General features: G+C 37.2%; 1 protein-coding gene and 1 long non-coding RNA gene across 3 annotated transcripts in view; both read right to left on the minus strand.

Moving 5' to 3' along the window:
* Positions 1-11,629, minus strand: part of LOC306996112 (uncharacterized protein) — a 111,900-nt gene extending 100,271 nt beyond the window's left edge. The window contains exon 1 of one of the 2 annotated variants that reach the window (XM_079608252.1): positions 11,284-11,614. The gene's annotated coding sequence lies outside the window, so the exon portion shown is untranslated. Of the gene's footprint in view, positions 1-11,283 lie in introns of both variants that reach the window. The other variant, XM_079608251.1, reaches the window with a different exon arrangement.
* LOC306996121 lies at positions 11,618-17,812 on the minus strand. Its single transcript, XR_013797018.1, has 5 exons — positions 17,697-17,812; positions 17,248-17,332; positions 16,567-16,647; positions 11,826-11,863; positions 11,618-11,732 (listed from the first exon to the last, which is right to left on the minus strand). It is a non-coding gene; the product is annotated as an uncharacterized lncRNA (long non-coding RNA).
* Between the last annotated feature and the right edge of the window lie 589 nt (positions 17,813-18,401).

Genomic DNA, 18,401 nt, shown 5'->3' on the forward strand with positions numbered 1-18,401 from the left:
ACATTTACACACCATTAAAAAAATGATATGCACGCAAACAATGTAGAATAGCTTGAATATAGCGTGCGTCTCCCTCAGACTGTAAACGAAGCTCGGGCGTAGGGCTGAACGATTAATTGCATTTGCGATAATATCGCGATATGATGAAACGCGATTTTGTAATCGCAGAAGCTGCGATTACACTGGTCACGTGACACGCGATAGTAAAGCAGTCTGCACTGCAGATGAAGCATCAACTTGGCACGCTACGCAAATAGGCCTGCCATAGGCTACAGGAAAGAACAGTTTGTTTAATTTATGTGATTGTGTTATAGATTCTCTTCAACGATTCTGCATGGATTCAGATAATTTCAGAATCGAGTCTGAGCTTAGTTTTAAACACAGATGCGTGATGACGCTGCGTGTGCTTTATACACAATATTCTGCTGGCTTCTAATTCCTCTGTCACTCACACACATTCGAACCTTCCGAAAAATAGTCTTTCATACAGTTCGGAAAAGTTGAAGCGAATTGGACATTCGCGGGCTTCATTGCACTGACTAGAAGATCATATGGCACTCGCTGTAAAATACGCGCACTTGATGTTACTCTAGTAGTGCGCGGTCCCGCCCGCCTGTATTTTCCTTACAAATGCTCTATAAAGGCATCATATGTCTTTTGGAATGCAGTTGGCATTAATTAAAAATAAAAATATGAAAACCATCGACAAAAGCTGCTTTCAATTTCAAATACTCACGGCCGCTTTCATGAAGAGCGCTCTCATGCGGCTGTGAGCGACTCTGTCTACGTAAATGTACTGCATCTCAAAATGCGTTTATGACGCGAAATTAATTAAACAGTCAATTATGTCTGTATTAAACAGACAGGACAAACCACATCTTATATTTCAAAAGAGATCTGTGCATTAGTGTGAAGCAGCTTATCGTATCTAAACTGAGAAAGAAACATCACAGCTCGAGTGGAAAACATTCAGACTACTCTTAAATACTGAAAGCACTCTTTGTTTATTGCTTGTAATGTTTTTTCCCCTCTGTTATTGATAGCTTTTATGTTTTGAAGCTATTCGCTTATATAGCCTATTTAAAATTCTTAACATGTAATTGTATTAATTTAGTTTTTGTAATGTGTAATTATTTTTAAAAGTAGCCTACTTATAATTACATATGTCATTAAATAAATATTAAAAGTTTTATTAATAAGATTAATAATAATAAAAAAAAGATTCCCATCCATATTTTACAATGATTTATTGCTTGTGTTTGTTGAATAATATAAAAGATAAAGAGCTTAAAAAATAATCGCATATTAAATCGCAATCGCAATATTGGTAAAAATAATCGCAATTAGATTATTTTCCAAAATCGTTCAGCCCTACTCGGGCGCACCAGATAACACGTCATCAGCGTCTTCCGTCAGCAGCGTCACTGCGGAGTCCTGAACGCAGATTGACAACAGACCCGGGAGAGAATTTAATGCTAAATAAAGTCTTATTTTGTGTTATTTTTGGACCAAAAAGTATTTTCGATGCTTCAAAAACTTTTAACTAACCCACTGATGTCACATGGACTACTTTGATGATCTTTTTATTACCTTTATGGACATGGCCAGTATACTGTATATACAGTTTCAATGGAGGGACAGAATGCTCTCGGACTAAATCTAAAATATCTTAAACTGTGTTCCGAAGATGAACGGAGGTCTTACGGGCTTAGAACGACATGAGGGTGAGTCATTAATGACATTATTTTCATTTTTGGGTGAACTAACCCTTTAAGTACAGTATTACAGTATACATACATTATATTTACTTTACACCACTGTTTAATACCAGGTGTAAATAACAACATCTCAACTGCGCAGAGAAAAAGATATGAATCCCAGGGTCATAACAAAGCTAAAAACCCAATTATAAATGGTTCTTTGCAATGATTTTGCAGTCACAAGACTAAGTCGCCTTATACAGCCACAAACCTTCTGCTAATGAGACATGATTCAGCAATCTCTCGGATTAATTGAAAAAGTATTCAGCGTTACATTTTTGTCCCAGCGCTCAAGGCAAACGTCTTGCCATTGTATTGCATTTCATTTATTGCCCAAGAAAGCAATATCACAGTCGAAACTGCTGATTCAAGTGGCGGACACTTGGCCTGAATGAAATCTTGAATTTAGATTTGTTTTGAGAAGAACAAAAGCTCTCCCGAGAGCTGCAAAAGATGATGTACAATGTGCTAAAACTTTCACAGTCACTGAGATGGATCTTATGACAATGAGATCTTATTATCTACATGCTAAATAATTCTGCAGAGAAACCACCTCTGCCAGCTTTAACTCTACAGCACAAAGAAACTCTTACCAACACCTACTCGCACTCATGAGCGAGAGACTATTTGCATAACAAAGGCTGTGGAAATGGGGAACTTCAGAAAAATGAAGAAATAAGAAACATACGCCCCTCATAGTGACTAGGGAGGTTGCGTTTAATGCTGAAAAGATGCTGGAAGCACTAATCAAACTTTTTGGGGTTTTTTTGTTTACCTGATTATTTTGCTTTTCTGTGGCACTAAAAGACATCAACATGAATCAAATGTGTCTATCATCATGACTGAGAAAAAAAGAGGATTTGGTCACACAGTGTCACGTTTCAAAGAACCTCATTACCCAAGTATTTTTGGAAGCTTCTCTTTTCATTTCATTAAGATCGCTATTTTGCCAGCATGAGCAGCAGATGTCATCAGTGTGACCCAGCCGAGGAGATGATGCGGAAAGGCTTAAAGAAATGCTCTGGGTTCAGTACAACCTAAAGTCTATTGCAAACATCTATATGCTCATGTTTACAGTAACAGATTTACATTAGGGCCCTATCTTGCACCCAGCGCAATTGACTTTGTACACCGACGCATGTATCATTCCTATTTTGCCTAGTCTAAAGACAGTGGCACGTTGCGCGATAGTCAGATGCTATTTTAAGGGCGCGTGCTTGGCCATAATGTAGCGTGTTAACAACGTGCATACACTTTGATTCTCTAATCTAAACGGACGCAGCAGTTTTCACTTTTGCAAATCATACATTATTACAAGGAAAAATATTAACACGAGGGAAATCATTGTTGTGTTTATGAAGATGTGAAAAAATAGGCATAAATCTAGCTTACATTTACCCAAATTATTATACGCCTGTTTAACTGAAGCTTATTTGTGTGTGTTTCTCCCATCCCCACAATGTTACTTCTCTGTGTTTTACGGCCCTGACGAGAGCGTCGGTCTCCTCGGCTGTGAACCGCTCCTGGTGTGTGCCGGCAAATCCGCCGTTATAATAGCGATCCGCCATGGAACAAGCGCGCCTGCTCTTAAAGGGAATGTGAGGGGACGCTCTGATTGGTTTATTTCACGTTACGCCCAAACCACACCTATGAATAATGAAGCTACTTCAGACCAACCCCTTTTAGATTTGCGAGATCCGCCCACAAAGTTACTTGCGTTTCGCGTTTGATACTTGCGTTTCAGATCGTTAAAATAGGGCCCTTAAAGTCAATGATGCGAGGCATTACAGAGGGTTTAAAGATCCCACTTTGAGTCTCCTTATTTTTTCCCGTTTCATGCGGACTTTAATGAACATTTTCTTTGCTTCTTAATGAATATTCAAAAGTTTGGATTAAATAAAGACGCACTAATGGTACGTTTACACGACAACGATGTACTATAAACGGGAAAGTTTTTCCTCTGCATTTTTCGCGTACATACAACAAAGTTGTCAGAATGATCCCCGTACACACGGATCCGTGAAAGCGACTAAAGACATGGTATTCTGCTGCCAGGCCAGTAGATGGCGATGTCACTTTGTAAAGAAACACTACGCACCTATAGGCTGAACACGTAATACGCATGCGACGTCACCGGTTTCACAAATGTATGTTTTTTATAGTCCCCTAAAACGTTGTTGTTGTGTAAATGAACGGCCAAAACGCATAAAAAGTTTTACGGTAGCCTATTAGTTGAAAATGTTGAACCCCAAAAGTGACAGTAAAGACTTACAATGTTACAAAAGAGTCCTATTTTAAATAAATGTTGTTCTCTTTCTATCAGTTTCCACAAAAATATAAAGCAGCACAGCTGTTTTCAACATTTATAATAATCAGAAATTTTTCTTGAGCAGCAAATCATCATATTAGAGTGATTTCTGAAGGATCGTGTGACACTGAAGACTGGAGGAATGATGCTGAAAATTCAGCTTTGATCACAGGAATAAATTAATGCATGCAAATAGAAATGGCTATTTTAAATTCTAATAATATTTCACAATATTACAGTTTTTTAGTTTACTGTAGGCCTATACTTGATTAAGTAAATGCACCATTGGTGAGCATAAGAGAAAATGTGTTATATGAGCTGTAAAGCTGTCCAAATGGGACGAACTTCAAGTTTTTAGTATTTTTAGTAGTGTGCGGTAGTTTGAGCTGCAGGAATAAATAATAAAGAGGACAAATTTAGCCCATTAACTATATTTAGAATAAGTGATCGGTCAAAATGGATTTTTCAATGGCAAACATAAAAGGTTTCCCTTTAGTCTCCCTGAAATCTTAAATCTTTGGTTAGAACCTCGGTTTTGTAACAGAATTGAGCTACGATGTAGAAAGAGATGAAAAATAGCCTAAAAGGAGCATTGTTTCTATGAAGACAATTTTTTTCTTCTTCTTTGAAATAACCAGCAGAATGAATCATGCACGACAGGACCAGGGACGTATACTGAACGCGTGTGAAAAAATAAATAAGGTGCCGTTTGATTTTACGCCAACTTAAAGTTCTACTGAACCTGAAACCTTCCCTTTCATAAAATCCCAGCCTCAATTTCCCGTCTGCAGAAGTAATGCCGGTGAAGTGAGAGGTTTGAATCAGTGTCAGCCAAGGTCATGATTATTTGCACAGGTTTGATGGCGGGTTCCTACACATACTTTATGTGTTTATGTGCTGCAAGAATGATAGAGGGAGAAGAAGAAAGCGTGAACCAGCCGGACTAACACTCATTTATATCAGCTACCTCTCAGAAAACACTATACTATAGAGAAAACGTATTAAAGACTTGATAGGCACAGCGAGAGAAGGTGGAAGTGAGACTTGGATAGTTTGTGGTAGCAGTGTCACTTGAAATTGAGCTTGATTTGAAAAAACGCATAACAAAGCACAACAAAACAAAGCCGCCTTTATAGTCGCATCTACTGTAATGCTCAACCATGTAACAACTTAAAGTGAAAAAAGGAAAGTTCTGTCATCATTTACTCGCCCTCATATCGTTCCAAACCAATTCATCTTCAAAACGCAAATGATTTTGAAAGAGATTTCTGTCCCTCCATTGAAAGTCTATTCACACTAAAGTCTGACGGTTCCAAACGTTTATAAAGAGCAGGGTTGCCAAGTCCGAGGTTTTCCTTTTAAACTGGTGCCGCGTGGATTTTTTCCACTCCAGGTTACAAGTTTGACATATTGCATAAATTATATTTGACTGAAATGGTTGTATTGAAAGTGTGATCACTAGTTTTACGATGGTGGTAGTCATTTTGCATAACAGTGACTGCAAAATATGTATTTTAGTGTTTTCGTATTTGATATTTCATATTTTGATATTTGGGATATGGCCAAGTTTTCTGAAGAGACACATAGATTTAATGTAGGCTTTTATTCCCATATAAACTTTGATCAGCAAACAATGTTTACTGCATTCAAATTTGGGCACGTTTGAGCTTCAGCAAGAACCAATGAGGTTAATTCTCGTGTTACGCATCACCTTTGAGCTTCTGCAAGAACCAATGAGGTTCATTCTTGTGTTACGCATCACGTTTGAGCTTCTGCAAGAACCAATGAGGTTCATTCCCATGTTACGCAGCACGTTTGAGCTTCAGCAAGAACCAATGAGGTTCATTCTCGTGTTACGCAACACGTTTGAGCTTCTGTAAGAACCAATGAGATTCAATCTTGTGTTACGCAGCACGTTTGAGCTTCTGTAAGAACCAATGAGGTTCATTCTTGTTACGCATCACGTTTGAGCTTCTGTAAGAACCAATGAGGTTCAATCTTGTGTTACGCAGCACGTTTGAGCTTCTGTAAGAACCAATGAGGTTCATTCTTGTTACGCATCACGTTTGAGCTTCAGCAAGAACCAATGAGGATCATTCTCGTGTTACGCAACACATTTGAGCTTCAGCAAGAACCAATGAGGTTCATTCACGCACTTCAATCAAGTACGGTTGAGCTGATGTTCGCTTTAAAAACATGAAAATACAAGACTTATAGACTGACAATTGAGCACAAAGACGCACTGCTGATTTGTCACTAAAGATCAGCTGTCAGAAAGTAGAGTTTGTGCACCCCAACATGATCGATAAAATAATAAATCTCAATAAAACGTCATTACTGTAGTCAAATTCCCTAAAAGACCATTTAAAGCAATAATGTTTCTGAAGAAATGCACAAGCTAATTCTTCAGCAGTCTTCTCACCCAGCGCAGTTCATCTGTTAATGTGCTATGTCATGGCATGTTAGCAAATGCATGAAGTTACATAATCCATAAACACTGCCTGGTTGAATTAGTATTGGGCCCACTTTTTTATGATGTTAAACTGCTGATGCATGATATTGTCTCGCTGGCTGTTTGTCGTCTATGATCTCAAGGGTTTATTCACAGGAAATGGACATGATTCTGAGGAAGCTGTAAATTCTAGTGCTGATGTCAAACTGATGGAGATGGAGAACTCACTACATATCTCACTGCTTAAGGAAATGTCATCCCTGGCGAAAAGACAAGGTTAACCTGCTTTACCAGCTCAGTTTACATATTCCTTGCAGAATCTGTAAAAAATTTGATAATGTGTTGTTGTTGTTTTAGTGCTGCCCTAGGGAAGCTGATCTAAACATTAGATATTACAAAAATATTATATATACAAGACAAAATAAAAATGTACACAATTTGTCCTGTTTTTTTTTTTTTTTTTTTTTTTTTTTTTAAACCAATCATGCTTCTTGGAGCATCAGCGGTTGCTGGCAGTCTTTTGTGGTTGTAGTGAATGAAACCCTCAGATGTCTGGAGTGGCAAAGCAGGATCTTGACATAACTGAGCCACTATGGTTTAGAATTTGAATATGAAGAGCAAGAAGAGAAACCAACAAAATTGCAGGGTATTTGCCAAGAACAGTGGGCAGAAGAAATGAGGACTTGATTATCACAAAAGGACGAACGGTCATTGATGTTCAAGAAGGAAACACATGATATTAAGAAGCAAGGGTGTGTGGGGATAAGTTTTGTAAATTCAGTTATTTTGTCTTCTGAAATATCTGTTATGCCAAACAGCTTTATCGGAACAGTGTTGATAAAAATACAATTAAATAACAAGCAATTCTTATAGGTTCTGCAAATGTTATGTATGAGGAAAAACGGCAAGATAATAATTAAACCAGCACCAGTGTTGTTACTGTTAACTAAAACTAAAACTATTTCAAAAATAAATTTGTTAATTGGAATAAAGCTGAGATAAAATAAAAAATAGTTTTAGATGAAAAGCCTAAACTTAAAAAATATATATATATTAGAAATGTTGCATTGGCAACTAACTTAAATAAAATAAGTTTAAAGTTGAAGTACTAAAATTACTAAAACTGAAACAAGAAATATGAATGCTAAAAAAAAAACATAAAAATGAAAGCACATAAAACTACTAAACTAAAACAATCAAATGAAAATATAAAAATTTGACAAAATATTATAGAAAATGTTATAATATTATATTATAATAGTATATTAATAATACTAACACTGACCAGAATACTCTCACAGCCTGACAAGCTGCAAAGTGTTTAAAACCCCGCAAATGCCTTTAGAAAATCTATTCTGACCATCCTTGCACTGCAAAAGAGTCGCAGTAAGCATGCATGCAGCAATGAGACCACTGTGAACTTCAAAGCAACACACATCTCAGGTGTGTTCTGTGGACAAACATTAGAAAAACAGCCAATTCACGATCTTAATCATGAGCATCATAAAACACCTTCTGAATGTCATTCTAACATCTGCCAGGAAACCTCTCAGAGTTGTTGTGCTCCAGATGAAAGCAAGCACACAGAATCTCCTTGATGTGCATGTGCGAACAGATCTGTCACTCAGCAGGATTGCAGAAGCATTAAAGATTAAGGATGAAAACATCATGCACAAATAATTAAAAATGCATTGGTTGGCTAAATGCTCAGACCTACGTCAAAACAACAGTGCTATCAACAGTGCTATCAATTACAGGTGGGCATTTCAAATGCGCATTTTACTGTGACCAAGCCTGGAAAAAATAAATGCTGCCTCATTGACAAATTGTCACATTTAACCAAGAGAAAGGTGCTCAAATCTTTTACAAATAAAAAACATAATTTATCTTTAAAAAATTTTTTTAAATATAATATGTTAAATATATATATAAATATTTGTCTTGTTTTCCATGTAAAAATGTAATGTACCTAAAACAATATGTTTTTAAAAACCACTTTACAATAAGGTTTCATTAGTTAACATTAGTAGCATGAACTAAGAATGAATACTTCTACAGCATTTATTATTCCATGTCAATTTCAACATCAAATAATACATTACTAAAATCAAAAGTTGTATTTGTTAAGATTAGTTCATGCACTGTGAACTAACATATGAACAAACAATAAACGACTGTATTTTTTAATAACTAACATTAACAAAGATGAATAAATACTGTAACAAATGTAGTTAATACATTACATTAATAATGTTAACAATTGAGACCTTATTGTAAAGTGTTGCCGAAAAGTTTTATCTTACAAAATGTTGCTTCTAAAGAAAAACATAAAAATATTTTTTTATATATATTTGTCCTGGAAAACAAAGATTTTTTGAAGTGAAGATCTACCAGCAGGGTCTAATTGGACCATACTAAACAGTCAAACCCTGACCATTAGGTAAACGGCTGTTTGCGTATCCTTAATGTTTTGATTGGTGGGATTAGATGAGCATACTCTTCCCAAATGCTTCATTTGGCACCTAAAAACGAGCTGGTTCCACCCATTGGGCCGCAGACAGTGATGACCAGCGTCCAGCGCGAGCGCAGCCCAGCTGGCTAATTACTGGGAATCTCTTTTTTAAATGACCATAATCAACTCTAAACCATCAACTCCAGAGCTCATTCAAATGAGGACCCTCGAGTGAAACCCCACAGTTTGGGCTAAGTCTAGAAGCGTGGAAGCGATGAAACAGAGTGAGAAAACCATAATTGGGGTGGAAGGTTTGAGGAGGATAAGGAAGGTTAAGTGTCTGGTTGGAAGCCAAAAGTGCATCCCGAGCGCTGATGTGATATGAACTTCGCGGCGAGATGAAAATGAATGCGGAGAAGGAGTGACAGAGCGGACAGAACGTGAATGAGTGACACAAACAGCATCTGACAGCGCATGCATTACACCGGCTTAATGGCTAATGGAAAAACTAGATTGTGAATCTCAGTGCCGTTTTTGCAAGCACAACATGAAGATTAAAAAACTGTGCAAAATTACATTCAGCATGGAAATTAATTAATTAAGCATTAACCACATTTCATTTCTTAAGACCTTAACCTTTCCAGGTCTTTTTGTGCATGATTCATTGGTGCATGTTATTACAAATAAATTAAATGTTTGTCTTTGTATTGTCTTTTCGAAATGTAAGAACTTGGCCTCCCTCTGAAATGACTTTCTTATTTGGATGACATAATACATGTTCGAGTCTTCCCCTCCAGCCACTTGCTGTCATGCCTACTATTCCAATCAAATCCCAATGGATAAAATCAAGTCAGGAAATCTTTTTGCGTGATGCATGGTTTATGTGTTTTTTCTACTTATTTATGTATTCTTATTCTTTTTAATGGTGAAAAGCAAAGTAATAATTTCATTGTACTTGAACTTTTTTTTATTTATTATTGTGACAGACATCAAGAGACTAGCTAATGCTGTGAGTGACACGATGACCTATGTGGAAAAACAGCTAAACAGTTTTGAGACAAATTTATAAGGACAAGTTTGGGATCAGCATTTTTTTATGTTTTTGAAAGAAGTCTCTTCTGCTCACAAAGAAAACAAAAAAAAAGAAAACAAAAACTGTATTTTTAATTTGATCAAAAATACAGTAAAAGGGTGAAATATTTGAAATAAGTGTTTTCTATTTGAATGTAATTTATTCCTGTGATCAAAGCAGAATTATCAGTGTCTTTAGTGTCACATGATCCATCAGAAATCATTCTAAAATGATGATTTGCTGCTCAAGAAACATTTTGAAAACAGTTGTGCTGCTTAAAATTTTTGCGAATACTGTGATAATTTTTTTAAAGAACCTTTGATGAATAGAAAGTAAAATAAAACAGCCTTAATTAGAAATATATATTTTTTAACATTATTAATGTCTTTACAGTCACACACTTTTTATATATTTTATGTCTCCTTGGTAAATAAAAATATTATTATTATTTTTTTAAATGATACAAACCTCAAACTTTTGACCGGTGCATAAAGCAAAATACAGTTTCATCGCCAGTAAACGTTATTTATGGCCGGGTAATTCCTCAATTCCCCTGTCATTGACTCTTTAACATGAAAGTCAACATATCAGTTTACCTAAACCAACACAATTGGCCAGCTCCCTATACAGTTGTGAATCTGCAATGACCTCTACATTTCTCAGCTTTGCACTTTCATTCTGTTATTCATCACACACACGCACGCGCACATACACACACGCGGACACACAGTGACTCACTGTCCTTTGAATATGGCAAATTTAGTACAATTGGAGACCGGGTTTTCCTCAAAGAAGCCTGACTTTCATGTTGTTTCTCATCAGACCCAACAGAACGATCTCAAAAAATGTGTGCTTTTATGTTTATTATAGTTTGTGTCAGCATGAATGCGTGCGTGCGTGCGTGCGTGCGTGCGTGCGTGCGTGCGTGTGTGTGTGTGTGTGTGTGTGTGTGTGTGTGTGTGTGTGTGTGTGTGTGTGTGTGTGTGTGTGTGTGTGTGTGAAGATCTGACAGTGCTATTTTGTCTTCCCATTCGTGCGATCTCATCATTTTAGTGGAGCACAGCTGCTCAGATCTAGCCGGATCATCTCTGAACGCTTACATTCCTTCTCTGACTTCTGCATATGAGGACAATCAAAACATAAAGCACAGCACACCTTCTCTTCGGAGACTAAAAGACCTGACCAATCCGTGCAGGGTGTTCAGAAACTGCCCTTTACACATGAGTGAAAGTTACTCACCAGAAACTTCCGGTTCGACCCGAGCACGAGTGCCCTGAAAACACTCGAGATGGTCCGTTTCAGAAGCGCTGGCGAAGAGAAAAAGATCTTCTTGTTGTCTTCAGGAAGCTTGTGTGATGCCCAGGCTTCCCAATCCCATCCTGCTCATTCCACGGCATCTTCTTTCCTCCGTCTCACCGTCACTGATTTTTACTCTCTTCTCTTTTCCATGCAAGAGAGTCTCTTCCCGAGGTCTCAGTCGCGATCAGTGCAGCACGGAGCGCCGCGTGTGTGTGTGGATCCCATCTGTCCCTCTCTCGACCTCCGCTCAAGAACGTCAACTCTAGTGTCTGAGCTCAGAGGCAGTGCGTGTGTGTGTGAGTGAGTGTGTGTGTCCATATCCGTGTGTGGGAGAAGGAAGCAGCCAATGGGAAAGGGAGGGAGTGATGGGAGTAAGCACACGCACAGACCTAAAGGCAGCGAATAAACAGAAGGGTTAGAAGAATCCTCTCTCCTCTCCATCCACTGTTTCGGATTAAAAGAAATGCTCATTATTTACTCACCCTCATGTTGTTCCAAACCTGGATGCTTTGATTTTTCACTGGAGCACAAATTAAGAAAATTTAAAGAACACACTAGGGCTGGGCAAAAAATCTATTTTTCGATTAATCGTTTTTTAAAATGTGGTCGACTCAAAATCGATTCTCAAAGGCCAAGAATCAATATTTTCCCATATTTATTTATCCATCACCCAAAGCCAGTATTAGTTTTCCTACACAGTAGGCTTGTACCCTCCACGTTACAGCTAACGCTGTGAGATTTTATGTTTGTTTTATCTTCAACATAAAATAACCTGATCCTGTTTGATCAAGGCTTGCGACTGTTCTGACTTGTCCAAATTTCAGCATCAATTTTTCAATTTTTCAAAATCCTGTCTATTCATTGTATGCATTTGAAATATAGAGTTGGGTTCTGTTTTAATGTACCCAAGTGTACCTACAGGAAAATAAGAAGAGTTTAATATACAGGTTTGTGGCTCTTTATTTCTTTTTTATTAATTGACCACTTGTAAACTTATGTTTACTGTTCTTTTTTAAAAATATAGGATTTGTATTAAATCTATATTCATTGAGTCGAATCGAAAACCGAATTGAGAATCGAAATTGAAAATCGAATCGAGAATCAAGGAATCGAGAATCGAAATCCGAATTGAGAAACGAAATCCGAATCGAGAATCGGAATCGGAATCCGAATCGGAATACGAATTGAAATCCGAATCGAGAATCGAAATCCGAATCGAGAATCGAAATCCGAATCGAGAATCGAAATCCGAATCGAGAATTGAAATCCGAATCGAGAATCGAAATTGAAATCCGAATCGAAATCCGAATCGAGAATCGAAATCCGAATCGAGAATCGAAATCCGAATCGAGAATCGAAATCCGAATCGAGAATCGAAATCCGAATCGAGAATCCGAATCGAGAATCCAAATCGAAATCCGAATCGAGAATTGAAATCCGAATCGAGAATCGAAATTGAAATCCGAATCGAAATCCGAATCGAGAATCGAAATCCGAATCGAGAATCGAAATCCGAATCGAGAATCGAAATCCGAATCGAGAATCGAAATCCGAATCGAGAATCCGAATCGAGAATCCAAATCGAAATCCAAATCGAAATCCAAATCGAAATCCAAATCGAGAATCAAAATCCGAATCGAAATCGAATCGAAATCGAATCGAGAGCTTGTGAATCGAAATCAAATCGAATTGGAACATCTGAATCGATACCCAGCCCTAGAACACACTCATCACCCTTTTTCACACAACAACAGATCATCTGTCCAAAAGGGACAAAAAGCACCATATGACTGGTACGCTATATTCTGTCTTCTGAAGCTGTAGTATTATTTCGTTTTAGTATTATTCATATAATATTTAGATATAATATTTTAAAATTAATTAAATTTTTGTAATGGATGGACCAATCAGACACAAATTATTCATTATATTAAATGAACAATCAGTCAAACCCACTCTGCCAGCAAACTGTTAGAGTTGTGTTAGACCATCCCCCAAAACTGCAACTAACCGGCAGGAGAAGACCGAAAATAATGCAGAGCTTTGCTCTAAACTCACTTTGAATCAAGCCATAGGAAAGACACACAAAGCCCGTAAAACAGACTCCTCTGCATCAATTTATAGATGAACTGTTCTATAAATGAACATGCATATCTCCAGAACATTGTGTGTATGATAATTACTGTCCTCCATAGTGTCTTTTAGATTGTATAACGTTTTATGCATGCTTTATGATAGAACCACCAGTTAATGTAACCTGACCTATACCCTATTTGGTATCTACGAATTTGTATTTTGATTATTTAAATGATTGTGAGTAGTTTATGTTGATACCTATGCAACATGTTAGTATTACAAGAATTTTTAATAGTTTCTGTATCAACAATCTAGCTACACATGCAAATGAGTCATCTTCCAAACACAAGAACTTTTTCCCCCTCTGGAAAATTGGAAGAAATCGATTGCAACTTCAACACCATCGACTCAAAAAACCTTCTTCAGAGACTTCACCGACTGCTTCAACAGGATGAGCGGTAAACCCCTCATAGTGAGGTGCTTTGAAATAAGAAACTGATGGTTCTTTAAGGTGGTTAAATTACTCTTTTCATGGCTTCATTACTCTGTACTCTTCCAGTAACATCACTTTCCCGTTTCCTAAGTGTGATTTGTGTGTTTGTTTAGATTAGTTCTGTGTTCGTGATTTAATTAATATAACTTTGGTTATTTGATCATTCAACATCTGAGTCTGATGTCCCTTCGCTAGGTAATTAAAGCTGTGACAGTTGAGAGCATGAAGTGTCCAACATTCCTCACTTCATTTTTTCGGTTAATTAAGTGTATCATCTGGGAATAAATTTTGCAGAGTAAACACACTACTCGCACTATTTATACTACAAAATGTCATAGAATAGTGCATAATTATGTGAATTGGGACGCACCGTATGTGAAAAGAGAACGATGGCTGAATTCACAAAAACACTATGCGAAATGTACCCGGGTGACCTACAACTTCTGGCGAGACTGTGAAGTGCGCATCCAGTGGACACTACACTATCCCATGGGGAAGGATGTGTAAATGGCAGTGAAGTGATGCAACTGACGCTGTAGGTCACATGACAACATGATGAATGTATGTAGTATGTCCAGTCCAGATTACATTTATACTATAAAGTACATCATTTTTTTAACAGTCACGAAGACTACCGGTATTCATATACATGCATGAACTTGCTTGAGGATTTCTCCTTTTGTGGTGCACGTAAATGACAGAATTTGGTGAACTATCCCTTTAAGCTGGGTATATCATCAGCAGCAGCGCTTGAGGGTGTGTGTGTGTGTGTGTGTGTGTGTGTGTGTGTGTGTGTGTGCGTGCCTGGCCATTTAATTAAAGCAGAGGATGCCGGAGATGCACAGGAGGGACAGGGAGAGACACGGCAGACGGCTGATGATGATGAAGATGATGATGATGAAGATGAGCAGAGAGGAACGGGGAGGGAGGGAGGTGAGGATGGTCAGACAGGAGGATATCAGGGGTCATCAGATGGGACCATGTGGTTGTGCAGGAAAAAAGCCACCAGGAATCAGTAGAGCAGGAGGAATGGATGAAGGGTAAATGAAGGACTGCATAAAGGTATGAAGAAGAAAGCTGTGGCATATGTATAAGATGTGTTGAGGTTGCAGAACATAAGGTGAAGTTCCTATCTTGGCCAAGTGAGGGCAGATTATATACAAAGGGATTGTGTTCCCAAAAATGACAATTCTGGCATCATTTACATCACCCTCTTGTCGCTCTGAAATTGTATGACCAAAAGGCAGAACATTTATGCTTCTCTTTTTCATACACTGGAAGTCAATGAATATAGATGCAGCTAAGCTCTAAAAAAAGGCCACAACAGAATACTAATATCAGTCCGTATGACTCATGAATTAGTCTTTCAAGTTCACTGAAAACCTTCCCATCCAACCACCTCATTCTTATCACAATTTCAAACTCGCGAGATCAGTTATGTCATCACTAACGTCAAGCCTGATGAAATGTTTTCACATAAGCCAATAATAGCATACTAACAACCACGAGATATGAAACCTGCCGTGGATGGAGGGGAATAATGAATTACATTTCAGTCTGTTTCTCACACTAAGCTATCATTTGACTTCAGGTGACAGAGAATATTGGTGATGGCAAAGAAATATGAGATAATGTCAATGAAAATAGGAAAAATAATGTCAGTGCTTTTGCGTTCTCTTGCTAAATGTTTGTGTTCCCCCGAGAAACTGGGTTCGCTCGTAAAACTTTTGAGTTCTTTGCAAGCGTATGCAAAGTTTCTTGGGGAAGCAAAACTTTACTGATAGAACGCAATTGAAATATTTTTCTTTTCATCACCGTGTCCCTTTAGGGCTCCGTAGTATATATAGCGGAGAAGTACAGACTTCATTTATGGTAATAAACAGTCATAATATGTACAATTCATCTATATACACTGTTCAAAAGTTTGGCAATAATAGGATTTTTTTTATCTTATGCTCACCAAGGCTGCCATTTTATTTTTAATTTTTTCAACAGTAAAAACTGTAATAATGTGAAATATTACTACAATTTAAAATAACTTTTCGAGCTAATATATTTTTTAATGTAACTTATTCCTGTGGTGCAAAGCTGAATTTTCAGCATCATTCCTCAGAAATCCTTCAGAAATCATTGTAATATGCTGATTTGCTGCCCGAGAAACATTTCCATGACTTTAATTGAAATAGAAATTGTTTTTTAACATTCTTTTGATCACTTTTGATCAATTTAATGCGTCCTTGCTAAATAAATAAAAAACATTTTAAAAAAACACTTTTGAAAGGTTTTATCATTTTAAAAATAAATTATTCAAAAAGGAATTAAATTCAGTTAACAAAAATAAATAAAAAAAACTGGTTATATCACTACATTTCCCTATTAAAGCCCATTTGAGCCCTTCTTGTGACTCACAACAAGCATTGATTAAAGTTTATTTTTGTTTTTACTACAGAATGAAGAACTTTTGACTTTGTCTCTGTCAGCCCATCTGAGGGATCATAAAGTGCGATGCCTTTATTCTGTCCCGACTCGCTTTCTTCCGCACCTCCGAAGCCAAAGCATCCCTGTCATCTTTTCTCCTGATGAAAGCATTAGCTCTATCGTTCTCTTATCTGATGTAACTCAGACAACCTCATTTCTGCGTGAAGAACTCTCACCTGCTGCATTGAGCTGATACACACCAGCCTCGGGCCAGAAGACTTGATTTACGTCACACACCATTACGGCTCTTCAGAGATCTGAGGAACAAAACAGTGATTTTAAGAGACTTCTTTTCTGTACATCACTCCTGAGAGGACACGCACAAGTTCAAACCCTTCAATAGGACACCATTGGCTGTGTCAGCTAAAACAACACACATCTACTGCAGCGAACATTCATGATATGTTTTGCAGAATAACCCAGCCTGGGAAATTTAAACTTGAAGGTCAACATGTTCTCAAGTTATCATATAATTTTGATATTTTTTTAACCATCTTTTAAAATGTGGGCTTGATACTAATTTGTGGACTTTCCTCAAACAGGAAGGGATGTTCTAGACTTGCTTATATTTGGTTCTGTCATTCAAAACCTGTATGCATTTCTTTATTCTTCTTTAAACTTTTATTTAAGTCGCTTTCCAAAAAGGTATCTTTACGTTTACTCAAGTACAGTATGACTTCCAACTTTATACAACACTAACATATTACTCAAAACATCCTCACAAACTACAGCAATAATTCCATAGATAGTGTCTCATGGTGGCCATGATAATGACGCAGTTTATAGTCAAAGAAGCATCTTTCATAAATCATATTGAATGCTTTTGCCTCGGTAACAGAAAAGATCCTAAATATCACCTTTATCGTGGACAGAGGTCGACCAATCAATCATCTCAGTGTGTGTACGACGGCTCTGTATCACTAGGTCACATCTGGACACTAACTGTGATGGATGAGAAGAAAGAATGACTAGACACATACGTGAGCTGCTATTCATTCTATTCAGATAACATTTTTCCAAGTATAAATATAGCAAGTATAATATAGAACTGAACTGAGCTGGATGATGAGATCACTGTTTTCTGCAGAGCTGCTGTATAACTGAATTGAACTAAGTTATTAAAGGGGTGGTTGATTATTATTTAAATTTTCTAACTTTAGTGACAAAGTTAGACATCAGCAACCCTAAAATGTACATAAACCCCGCCCCCGGAACACGATTTATAGATTATCAAGACAGAATATGCTAATCAATGACTAGATTACTTACATAACTACACATAAACTACATACATTCATCAACTAACCATTCAGGAATGTTGTCTACATGTTGTCACTTCTTCTTGAGTCTCTCCATCTTTCTGACTCCAGTTTGAACATAAGAGGCTAAAAGTTTTTGAAATTTCCAGTGCATACGTGTGAGGTAAAATGACACGAGGTCTTGAAGCTCCGCCCCCTGTGCCGGGAGCAGCAGCTCATTTGCATTTAAAGGGACAGACACAAAACTAGGCGTTTTTGCTCACCTTCAAAACGTGACAACTTCAACATGCTATATAAAAATATCTGTGGGGTATTTTGAGCTAAAACTTCACATACACACTCTGGGGACATCAGAGATTTATTTTACATCTTGTGAAAAGGGCATTATACCACCCCTTTAACTTTACACAGTTATTAAACTGACTTCAATCAACACTGAACTGATTTCACCTGAATAATGACTATAATTATTGTCTTTTTAGAGCTGCTTTACAGAAGAATTGAAAAGCTGCTTTGAAACAATCTGTATTGGATAACGTGCTATAGGTGACTTGACTTGATGTACTTTTTATGCATTAACAAAAAATAAACTGCAATAATGGTCGTTCAGAAATAAATGTTACGGCGTCACAGCCATGCGCTCATTAACATATGACCAGCTATATTTGCATATCAACACCCATTCAGTGAACCTAACTCATTCTCATTAAGTACAATGTGAACTAAACTAGAACACAGAGATTGTGTGGTCA

The sequence above is a fragment of the Phoxinus phoxinus genome (assembly GCF_949152265.1).
Source record: "Phoxinus phoxinus genome assembly, chromosome: 3".
NCBI lineage: Eukaryota > Metazoa > Chordata > Actinopteri > Cypriniformes > Leuciscidae > Phoxinus > Phoxinus phoxinus.